General features: G+C 39.0%; 1 protein-coding gene across 3 annotated transcripts in view; it reads right to left on the bottom strand.

Annotated features, from left to right (window-relative positions):
- The window catches only part of SEMA6D (semaphorin 6D), a 578,468-nt gene that overhangs the window by 316,059 nt on the left and 250,319 nt on the right, over positions 1 to 12,090 (bottom strand). For all 3 annotated transcript variants that reach the window (XM_079912947.1, XM_079912950.1, XM_079912949.1), the window contains exon 3: positions 11,128 to 11,199. The gene's annotated coding sequence lies outside the window, so the exon portion shown is untranslated. The remainder of the gene's footprint in view (positions 1 to 11,127; positions 11,200 to 12,090) is intronic.

The raw sequence follows: 12,090 nt of genomic DNA, 5'->3' as shown, positions 1-12,090 counted from the left end.
CCATTGTAAAGCAATTATACTCCAATAAAGATGTTTAAAAAAATAAAAGATAAAAAAATTAAAAAAAAATAAAGAACCTTGGGAGGTAGAAGGGGGTGGGGGATTAGGTAAGGGTGTGTCATTAGTGTGACATATGAGGTAGGTCTTGAAATAAAGACAGAATTGCAGGGTGGAAAACTATTTGGGGTAGCATAAGCCAGGGAATGGAGGTAAGAAAGCTCAAGGAATGTATAGGACACATGAAGAGTGCTATTTAAATTGAAATTTAGGATGTCTGAAGGAGAGTAATAGGGGATCAGTTGCAAAAGGCAAGTTGGGCCCAGCTTGCGGGTAATTGTGACTGTCAGGATAAGGTGATTGGATTTTGTCATGTAGACCTCGGAGGACCACTGAAGGTGTTTGAGTGGGAGAACAACATGATCAGAGTTACCCATTAGATAGGAGAAACCCATTACACAGGAGAAGTACATCAAATACATTGGAGATAGGAAGAGATGGAATTAAGGAATAGGCTTTGAAAGCATTGCTCTCCTCTAGGTGAGAAATAACAAAGAACATGGTCAGTGCAGTAACAATGATAAGAAAATAATGAATTTAAGAAATGTTGCAGTATTGCATTGGTCTCTAGATGGGTGTGTTAATTTAGGGAGGCAGGAGCCGTCTTCTTATCCCCCTGCACTCCTCTGACTGCAAATGGCCCCTAGATCTACTATATAGCAATTATTCAGTTAATAATAAAAGAGCTTCTGATTTACTCATCCCAAAGGTCGGTTTCCAAGTTGCTACTCTACAATTTCAACTTATTTTACACAGACATAATAGAAATCAGACTCCCCCCACCTCCTGTGAGACAACCTCACAGAGTTGTTCTGATGAGATAAGAATAAAGTGTGTAGTACATAAAAGATACCTGATACGTACGCACTTATTAGTATTGTTAGCGGAGTTCTTGTGTCAGTGGCTACATATAGGATTCATAAGAGGCCAGTCTCAATAACTGAGATAGGGTTCTCAGCATCATGCCTGCCCCTCACTTAACTTGGCATACAGAAAAAGGCTGGGGATGGAGACGATGGATGGGCAATTCAGGACACTCCGACGCATCAAATGACACTCAGCTCTGTGCTCAGCATGGCAGAACACGAGGAAGCTTCCTAAAATAAGTTTGGTCCCCCAAGAGCTTATAACCCACTTGGCAATATAAAATTAATATATGCATGAAGTGACTTTTGACCAAGACCAATCAGGGCTGAAGGATGTGTTTCAGATTTTGAAGCACAAAGACTGATGGAGAAGGAAGTTCATCATTCTTTGTTTGCCATCTGCTGTAGTTAATCTTTGCCAAAGCTCTGATAAAGCCACCCTCATTCACAAAGCCTGTTTTGGTTCTACTTCCCTTCCTTCCATCCCACACTACCCCAGTATATTGCCCTTGGCCCTTGGCTTTTCCGTTACAGGCTCCATGGTGGCTTCACAGAGGTCTGGTATTAGTCCAATCCTCCTGGTTAGCATCACTCTTTCTTTACGATATTTGTGGGACTTAAAGATGAACCAGACAGACAAGAACTTTAAACCCTATTATTGCCCTTCCTTGACACTTCCAACAAGTTAATTGTCTGTTTGCCTTCCTGTAATTACTTTAATTACATGCCATTACTGACCATTAATAAATGCAAGTGTGTTTGAGTTTTCACAAATCTCACTTTTCTTACTCTCTGCAGAACTGCATCAAAGCTTTCACATGTGGTCAAAATAGAAAGTGAGGCAACTAAGCACATTCACATTTAACCTTTGGGGCTAAAGTGAAAAATAAAGAATAATTCATGAATGGGCTAATTGTTTTTACCCTGCTTCTGACACTGGCCAGCTTTCTTTCTATAGCGGGTACATATATATGCAGTGTGCTCATTTATAAGACAGCAAAAGTTAAAAGGGGTTGAGAAATAAAAGCTGCCTAATTGCTGCTATTATCTCAACTCAAGGAGAGAACTGCTGGGTGATATAATGAGGATCGAAAAACCACTGAAGATTTTATTGATGGAACACTTTTGCTCTAACTTCAAGCCACAGAAAATGAAGGTCATAATTTCAGTTTTATGAGCACCTGATTGGGCATTTACATCGAAAGAGCTGAACTAAGAGGAGACTAAGACAATGTTCTCTCTCCCACAGTTTACTAGATTACATCACAATATCTAGTACAAAAACAGTTTCTCTAGTTTTATCTTTTGGTCAGCTTTACCAATGAAGCCAACGGCAAGCTTGAGAAAAATGAAATGTATAGAGAACAGTTAGTTAGATGCTCCTCGCTGCATCATTCCATCCACACACAAAAATCATTAGTAAAAATACTGAATTCTGTGACTGTTTACATACTTCCAGCATAATTCGCTTGCTTATTAAAGCATTAAATAGACTAAATTTTTTCATAATGATAGCAATATGCTCTTCTCCAAATATAAAATGATGATGTTAATCCCTAATTACTATAATTTGTGATTTGAGTGTTTTTCTCGTGGTGAAAATGGGTTATGCTAGGTCATTCGTGATCTTTCTCTGCTGTAGACTAATGGCAACACTTGAGAGGAGGCTGGCCAGGGCTGAGACTGTGGTCTCTCTGTAGCTATGGAAAAGCAATTTAAATGAGTTACCCATCCAGGTGAACTCAAAAAGGTGGCGTCATTAGCGCCCAGGTGTTCCTTATTGGATACTCTACCCAGGTTATTAGGACTGATAACATAATTTACCTGCTGCTTCCTGCAGGAGTTCATGTAGTATTTGAAAACATGCATCTTTTTGCAGAAATAAAAACCCAAACACTATAATTAATTCCAAAAAATGATATATTTTCCTGAAATTTGGGGCATATATAGTTTGTGAATCTAGTCAGTAAATTTTGGTTAAATGAATTAGGGAAAATAAAATATATTCCACTTTATGAAACGTCAGTTTTCTGATTCATCTACATTGTTCCCACACCATGAGCCTTTAATCATACAATATGATCTTTCTACAAGACTGCTTAGTAGTACTGTCTCCTCCTTCTTTGAGTGCCAACATCTTTTTGGATGAAAGATTTGTACCTAAAGAAATCATCTGCCCAAGGCCTCCTGGTAAAGGAGGGAAGTGAGAGTGTGCTAGGAAAATAAATCGACTGGAGTTAGGGAAAAAATCTGAGAAATGGAGCAGGAGTTGTCTTAGGATGGGGTAAATGGGATGAGTTCATGGACAAAAAATTAAACAACTGACTGAATTAGGTCAGACAGTTTGCTTGAGCACGTTAGCTCTAGTCTATGTCCACACTTCCTCCATCCCTGTTCCCAGAGTTTGTTTCTAAAATGACTTCAGGTTTGGGGGATTTTTTGTTTTGTTTTGTTTTGTTTGTTTAGTTTTTGGGGGAGACAGGAGCATGGGAAAGGTTGTAGATAGGGTAATAGATAGGTGGAAGAAATAGTACCTAACTCAAACTGTTTCTAAGCTCCACCATTGATTTACATTTAATTGAACTTGAAAATAATGTGTATTGGACTTCCCTGGTGGCAAAGTGGTTAAGACTCTGCCTGCCAATGCAGGGAACACAGGTTCGAGACCTGGTCTGGTAAGATCCCACATGCCGCGGAGCAGCTAAGCCTGTGAGCCACAACTACTGAAGCCTGCGTGCCTAGAGCCGCCCTCTGCAACAAGAGAAGTCACTGCAACGAGAAGCCCACACACGGTAACGAAGAGTAGCCCCTGCTCGCAACTAGAGAAAGCCCACGCGCAGCAACAAAGACCCAATGGAGTCCCCCCAAAAATAAAATAAAAAATTAAAATTAAAAAAAAGAAAATAATGTGTATCAAATTCTCAGATTCTTCACATACATAAAATGAGTATAATAATTAAGTCCATCTCCTTTCATCAAATAAAAGCTTACATTTAAAGGTTGTAAACATCATTTAGAACTCTCCATAAATGGAATGAGATAAAGCCTCTCCCAACCTGATTTTAATAACTTTTATAGTTCATTTCTCTACCAATTCCTCTGTGAAATCTATGTTTAAACTAATCACCAGTCTTGAGAGTAGAGCCAAATGAATGAATGAATAAAGTGTCAAGATCTCAAATGTAGAACCTTTTTCTATCTGCCTTTGCTTAGAATGCCCTACCTATCTCCTCTGCTTGGAACATGCCCAGGTCTCCCTTCACGACCTAGGATAAATGTCACCTCTTCTGTGGTACAGGTCTTCCCCCCAACAATTCTCTTTGTTCTACCATACTCTGCACAAACTCTCACTAGACCACTAGAGCCCCATCATTTAGTAGCATCACTGTGAACAACTTGAGGGAAGTGCTCACTACTGGCTTGGTACTTGTATTAGTCAGGACAAGCTCCATTATGCAAGTCACAAACTGACCCCCAAATCTCAGTGACTTAAAATGACAAAATCTTATTTCTTGCTCATATTTTATGTCCAGTGTGGGGTCAGTAGAGACTCTATCCACATAGTCACTCAGGGATCCTAGTTGATGGACACTCCATCATCCTGTAGCTATATCATCTAGAACACGTGTCTCCTTGATTGCCATAAAATCATACCATAAAATCATGAAAAACTGTATATGTGCTTTCATTTCCTCAGTCTGGAAGTGACACACTCATCACTTCCACTCATGGTCACAGCACCCTGACTAATTGCAAAAGGATCAAGAAATATAGGGGAACAAAGGGAATATTTGCTGAGCATTACTGTCTTTCCCTCAATACTCTATTAAAGTATTGTTAAAATGTCCACACTCCCCAAAGCAATCTACAGATTAAATGCTATTCCTATCAAAATCCCAATGGCACTTTTTACATAAATAAGAAAAAACAATCCTAAAATTCATATAGAACCACAAAAGACCCAGAATAGCCAAAGCAATTTTAATAGAAAGAATAAAGCTGGAGGTATCACGTCCTGATTTCAAAATATATTGCAAAGCTTTAGTAATTAAAACAGTATGGTACTTGTATAAATACAGATATAAAGATTCAACGGAACAGAACAGAGTTCAGAAAGAAACCACAAATATGTGGTCAACTGATTTTTGACAAGGGAAACAAGAAAACACAATGGGGAAAGAAAAGTCCCATCAATAAATTGTGTTGGAAAAACTGGATATCTGCATACAAAAGAATGAAATTGGACCCTTATATTACACCATACTTAAAAATAAACTCAAAATGGATAAAGACTTAAATGTATGACCCGAAACTATAAAACTCTTAGAACAAACATAGGAAAAAAGCTTCATGGCACTGGTCTTGGCATTGATTTTTTGGATATGACCAGAAGCATAGGCAACAAAAGCAAAAATAAACAAACATAAACTACATCAAACTGAGAAACTTCTATGCAGCAAATGTAACAATCAACAGAGTGAAAAGTCACCTTATAGAACAGGAAAAAAATAATTGCAAGCCATATATCTGACAAATATTAATTTCTAAAATACATAAGGAACTCCTACAACTCAATAGCAAACAAAAAAACAAAACAAACAAACAAGCAAAAAATCACCCAATTAGAAAATGGGCAAAGGATTTGCATAGACATTTCTCCAAAGAAGACATACAAATGGCCAACCGATATATGGAAAGGTGCTCAAGATTACTAATCATCAGGGAAATGCACATCAAAAACACAATGAGATATCACTTCACACCTGTTAGAATGGCTGTCATCAAAAATAAATAAACAAACAAATAAATAAATAACAGGTGTTGGCGAGGTTTTGGAGAAATTGGAACCCTTGTTCACTTTTGGTGGGAATGTAAAATGGAGCAGCTGCTGTGAAAAACATTATGGAGTTTCCTCAAAAAATTAAAAATAGAACTATGATATGACCCAGCAATCCCACATCTAGGTATACAACCAAAAGAATTGAACTCAAGATCGCAAAAAGATTATTTCACTCCCTTGTTCACTGAAGCATTATTTACAATAGCCAAGATATGGGAGCAACCTAAATGTTCATCAACAGATGAATGGGTATAGAGAATGTGGTATATTCACACACTGGAATATTATTCAGCCCTTAAAAAGAAAGAAATCTTACCATTTGTAATACTGTGGATGGACCTGGAAGAGATTATGCTAAGTGGAATAAGCCAGTAACAGAATGACAGATACTGCATGATTCCACTTACATGAGGTAGTTATCATAGTCAAATTTATAGAAGAAGAAAATAGAATGGTGGCTGCCAGGGGATGGGGGGAGGAAATAGGCAATTGTTCAATGGGTATAAATTTATAGTCATACAAGGTGAATAAGTTCTACAGAGCTGCTGTACGACATAGTGGCTATTGCTAACAATACAGTATTGCACACTTAAAAATTTAAGAGGGTAGATTTCTTGTTAAGTGTTCTTACCACAAAACAAAAACAGAAAATAAAAAACAAAGTGACACAAGATAACTTTTGGACGTGACAGATATTTTTATTACTTTGGTTGTGGTGATAGTGTCACAGGTGCTTGAATATGTCCCAAATTATCAAACTGTATACATTAAAAATGTGCAGTTTTTGCCTATCAGTTATATTTCAATAAAGCTGTAAATACTCTATTAAGCACTAGGGAAACAAAAATTATTAAGACTTAGTGCCTTCTTGCTTGTAGCCCTTTGGCATAGATACTGAATGGTTTTAATAAAGCCAGTATCTACTAGAGTAATGTTGCATAAATGAGCATTTCATTGAGGTCACACAGTCCCTTTGAGAAGAATCATATTTTAAGATGACTCTTTGGAGTCATGTAACAGTTGCTGCAAAAATATACTCAAAAGTTTAAGACTTAATGCCATGTACCCTTTGATACATGCAATTAAGTTAGGGATGTTAGAAGTAAAAGTGTTTGTAATTTATGTTTATGGTAATTTCATGGGAAAATAGAAAAGATCCCCAATGTATTGAGCAAACATTCCACAACTAATTAGGCCATTTACTCCTCAATCTACTTCTCTAAACTGAAAGGAGAGAGGCTTCTGGCTAAGAGATTCTGACCCCGGTGGCGACAGGGAGGGTCTGCCTTCCTCTAGGCTCAGTTGTAAGCCTGTCTCAGGCAGCCCTCAGGCTTCTTCCGGACTCAGTTCACTCCACAAGCCCACAAACAAGGCAACAAGCTGACAGGAACTAAGCCAGGATTCCTGGCCTTCTATTCCCCCTCATGTGCCAAAGGGAAAGGAGGCCACCTTCCAATATCCAGCCAGCTAGGAATTAAGCCTCCTCCTCCCCTCTTCCTTTACCCTCGCCAGACAGCCTGTGGACAGTCTTCTCAGGCTTCCGGCTCTCCTAGCCAACTGGGAAAGGAACGGCCTTTCCAGACCCTGTGAGCTCGCCAATAAACCCTTTTTTTCTACTCAAGAGCCAGAACTGGGAGATTACAAAGCCACTGTCACAGAATGGTCACTAATAGGGGTTTCAAGAGACCAAGGGAAGGAAAGAATTTCTGGGTCAAAGAATAAGAAAGACAGTGGCGAGCTTCTAGCAGTGCAGTCATGGTTTTCTATAGTTTGCTGATAAGCAGAGGAAACCTTTTCCTTCCAAGGGACCCCAGGCAGGCTGGAAGATGTATTTCTGAAATCTGTTCAAAGCCACATTTCATTAGTTTTATTTTATGAGAAGCTTTCTTTTTGTGCATTAACCCCAATTCTCTAACGCGTGAGAAATTTTTGATACTTTATGAAGAGACATAAATGTTGGTACCAGATCTCTGTTTCAGAGGTAGACTTCCCGGGGGCTTGGTGAGAAAGCAGCTAGAGACACCCGTTCTTGCAGATTGCATTCCTGTGTGCCAACAGACTCAAGCATGACTACTGAACTGAACCTGTGGTGCAGATCTCCTCCAAGGTTAGCCTTAGTGTTTCCTGGCCCAGGAACTTCCCCAGCCCAGCCATAGACCTCTCTCAAGTGGTGCTGATTCTCTAACTTGACCTGATATTATCAGGGATCCACTGGGCTCTACAAATCACAAATCTTCTCCAGGGCCGGTTTTAGATTGGCACCAAAGCTACCTTTGAGGCAGCCAAGGAGGAAGGCCTAGTGAGTAGCAGGTACTGCAGGGCTGTGTGGCCGGTGTGAGACCACCATACCTTTCTATGGAGGACTGACTGTCTGGCTCCTCTTCTAACCATTTTCCAGGCCACCAACAGTATTAGCAAAATATTTTTTTCTCAAGCTGACCCTAAAGAAGAGGTACTGTCTGAATCTGTACTTCCTAGGAAGTTCCCATGATTCTTATGGGAACAGAGCACTGTCTAACTCCATTTACTTACAGTTTCTAATGTAGGTCCTAGACAAGGCAAAAATGTACTCTTAAGCTCTTCCTCCAGAAAAATGGCTTTCTCAGCCCTCTATGTCTACATAACTATTAGCCACCAGGCAAGTAGCTCTTGACAGAACAAAAGCACATTCAACCCTAAAAGTGAATGACCTTCTAACTTAGACTGCAGAAACCAGTTCCAATCATCAAATCAACATTTTCCAGCATCAACAACTTAAAATCCATTCTTCGCCCAGCACTCCTCTGTATATATATGTCTCATTTAATCTTCAATACAACTTGATTATATTGATGTTACTCATATTTTTCAGATGAGGAAGATGAAGCTCAGGGGGAAATCAAGTAACAAGATCAGTGTCACACAGATTTATAAAAGATGCAGGCAAGATTTGACTGCAGGTGTCTTTGGCCACAAAGCTCCTTTTCTTCTACTACATCTAGGCATTCACATTCCTCCAATACCGTCCTGGAGCCATTTTGGATGGAGTGGGATTGCATGATTGGGAAGCAGGTAACACTCTCTTCAAGCATTCTCATTACCTCTTCCAAACTTACTTTACCTTGCTTTGCATATTGGGTTTTTATAAAAGATTTTCTTTGAAGATAAGAAAAGTTGGACCACAGAAAAATACACCATCTGTCCTCCTATTTCAGGCTTTCTGCTTAGAAAAAAATAACAGCTAGAAGAGCAATATATGATTACTGAGGTAACTTCTAAGGATAAGATTTCTGAGAGATCCTGTGGCACATTTATCAATTACCATGTTAACTTACTAGACAATCAGATGATACCGCATACTCCCTTGTGGCCCAAATTTTGTCCCATAGACAAAAACTGTAATTAAGGAAAATGAAAATGACCGAATTTCAGACTCATTTACTGTGTTTTAAGTTTGGGAGAAAATATCAAATTTCCCCAGCTCTTCTGATTTGGAAAGGATAGGCTATTGACAATTAGGACAAATGAATTTCTAAACCTAATACTGCCACTAGTTAACTAAGTGACCTTGGTCAAGGCATGACACCTCCTGGGCTGCAGTTTTTGAAAATGCCATCCATCTTTAACATTTTCTGGTTTCTCTGTACAATAGGGGGTAAGAGAATGCACAGGATGTTAGAACCCACCCTAGCGTCTAGTAGAGTGGCACTCTGGCCTCTTTAAAGAAGGAAGAGGCAATGCCAAGACATGTGGCCTCAGAGCTGAGCTGTCATAAGTGGCTCCCATCAGTCATAATTGCCTTCTGGCTTCTTGCTGATCTCAGTTAGCCTTGCTTTCCAATGATAAAACATGTTTATCCTCTTCTCTTTTCTTGTCTCTTCTCTACTCTTCTCTCCCCTTCTCTTTCTTCGTGCGCGCGCGCGCGTGTGTGTGTGTGTGTGTGTGTGTGTGTGTGTGTGTGTGTGGCAGTCCAGCAGAACTCTGATCATCTGAGGTTGGTATATTTCAGGAACTATCTCCCTTTCTCCTGATTTCTCAACCTCAGATGTTACTATCAGGACTTTACTTAACAGCTGTGCTGAGCACCTACTTCAGAGAGGCACTCCCAGATAGAAACAAAGAACAAAGTCTTCAGAGAGGCACTCCCAGATAGAAACAAAGAACAAAGTCAAAAGCCGCTTACTTTGGTAGTCTAGCTCCTCCCACTAGGCCTAGCCCCCAGCCTGGCCCCCAAACCAAGTAATCTGGGCCTGTGTGTCAGGCTGCTCTCTACTGCCATCTCATGGTAAGCCAGCCTTTTTCTGAGAATTAACCTTTCCATTGGAACAGGGCCTCATGGACAAAGCAGACATAAAAATTAGGAAAGGTCCTGTCCACAAGAGCAGCAGTCTTTATTACAGATTGCGTAGGACATGAAGGTTGGAAATAACTAGAGAATGACTGAATGGGTTGTAGTTTAAGCAAGGAGTATATCAGCACTGATTCAAGAAATAAGAAAAAGTTACTTAGAAGAAAAGGGAATCCTGAATATTCTGAGTCCCATCTTTTTTTCATGGGAGTGGGAACTTTAAAAATACTAGAATCTTGGAGACCCATTTATAGGGATTAACAGACTTAAAACTGTACCAAGAGTCAACAATGGTTTCAACACCATCACCGTTAACAGTCTATCAGTGTCTCCCAGGGTCTGTACAGATGTTCACAGTTACCATGATTCTCACTTAAGTCACCCTATAACACTGTCACTGTTTGAATAGAACGGCTTACTGCCCTAATCCTGCTCCCTCAAATATTCAGGAGGCAAAATGGTCACATTTCCCAGTCAATTAACAGTCTTTCTTTGGTACTTGATCGCTTCTGCTTGTGTCACTTGGTCATAATCAGGAGTATTTCCCTCTGTATACACCACACAACTTGCCCTGCTCCGTCAACTGCCTGTCTGACATGGCTGTTACAGTATATACATTTGGTTGTGAAAAGAAAATACCTGACATTGATTTAAATTTGGAAACACCCCTGTAAGGCTTGTTTGGTGTATGGCATGCAGCAAACTGACCTAGATTATTATTCACATGGTATGCTCTGAAGCAGTGCCTCTATTATTTATCTTTATTCTCCTCCTTTTGTGTCTTTCTAAATTGGCAATGCAGGTTTAAAAAATCATGGTAAAACTTGAATTTTGATCTATACTAAATCAAGAATCCAATCTGAAGAGCTAACCCAGCCTGACAACTTAGCACTAGTCCAGTGTTAGTACTGAAGCACAAATCCATATTAGATGATAGATATTTCCTTAAGAAGAATAAATCTTCCAAGTTCAAACTTAAATCAAATAGCAGTATACACATGTGGAAGAGACATAATTGCAAAAGACCCATGTCTTACCGTTAGGAGTCTTGGTCTTCCTCAGGATTCCAGGTTGTCAATGTGTGGCCAAGAGATCCAAGGCTCTGCATTCTATAGGAAGTAGGAAAAAAAAGAAAAGAAAAACAGACATTAAAATAGCTAAAAATGCAGTGAACATGCATTGCCTGAAGTTTACTAAACGAAGAGAAAATAAATTGGAGTTAGGTTTATAATCCCAGTTTATCTAAGCAATTCAAGGCCTTCAACCAAAAAGATTTCTCCATACAGAACTAATATGTGAGCCAACAGCCTTGTACAGGGCCTTAGAAAGCATGCCATATGGTTACTATAGGTAATAAGACCGTGTTAAGTAGAATAAGGACACGGATGAAATAACACCAAGGCACATATGACAATGTTCATTCCTTTTCAATTAATTCTGCTGAGTTCAAGGAAAGAGTCTTATTTTGATTAAAGTATGTCTCTCATTTTGCTAATCTCCCTTTTAACTAACATAGGTCTTGGCAGACCACAAGATTCAGCTAGTATTTATTAATCATGCTTGTTTGTATTGTGTTTATATTTTTCACAAGCCATAGGAGTTTTCATTTACCTACTTGTGGTAGAGATAAAGTGTTTCCTTTTAAGGTGGTTATAAGTTTAAGTGTGAGTCAACTTAAAAAAAAAACTTAAGAAAATAATAGTACTTCTGATATACCGATATGGCAAAAATCACGAAGGTAATAAGTAGGCGACTATATTTGTGTACTATTTGTATAAATAAGAGAGGTAAGCATACATGGGAGATCGGAAGCTACATTAAGACAGAGTCAAGTATTTCTTTGTTAACCTTATCTCCAATATATAGCACAGTACAAAGCATATAGTAGATACTTGATAAATGTTTTTAAAATAAATGAACAAATAGACAAATAGCTTTTGGAGAATCTGGAATATGTTTAGATATCTGAGCTGCTGATGGACATGGAACAGGGCTTGTCT

Source organism: Stenella coeruleoalba, assembly GCF_951394435.1.
Source record: "Stenella coeruleoalba genome assembly, chromosome: 2".
NCBI lineage: Eukaryota > Metazoa > Chordata > Mammalia > Artiodactyla > Delphinidae > Stenella > Stenella coeruleoalba.
This window is presented reverse-complemented; position numbering and strand designations above follow the sequence as displayed.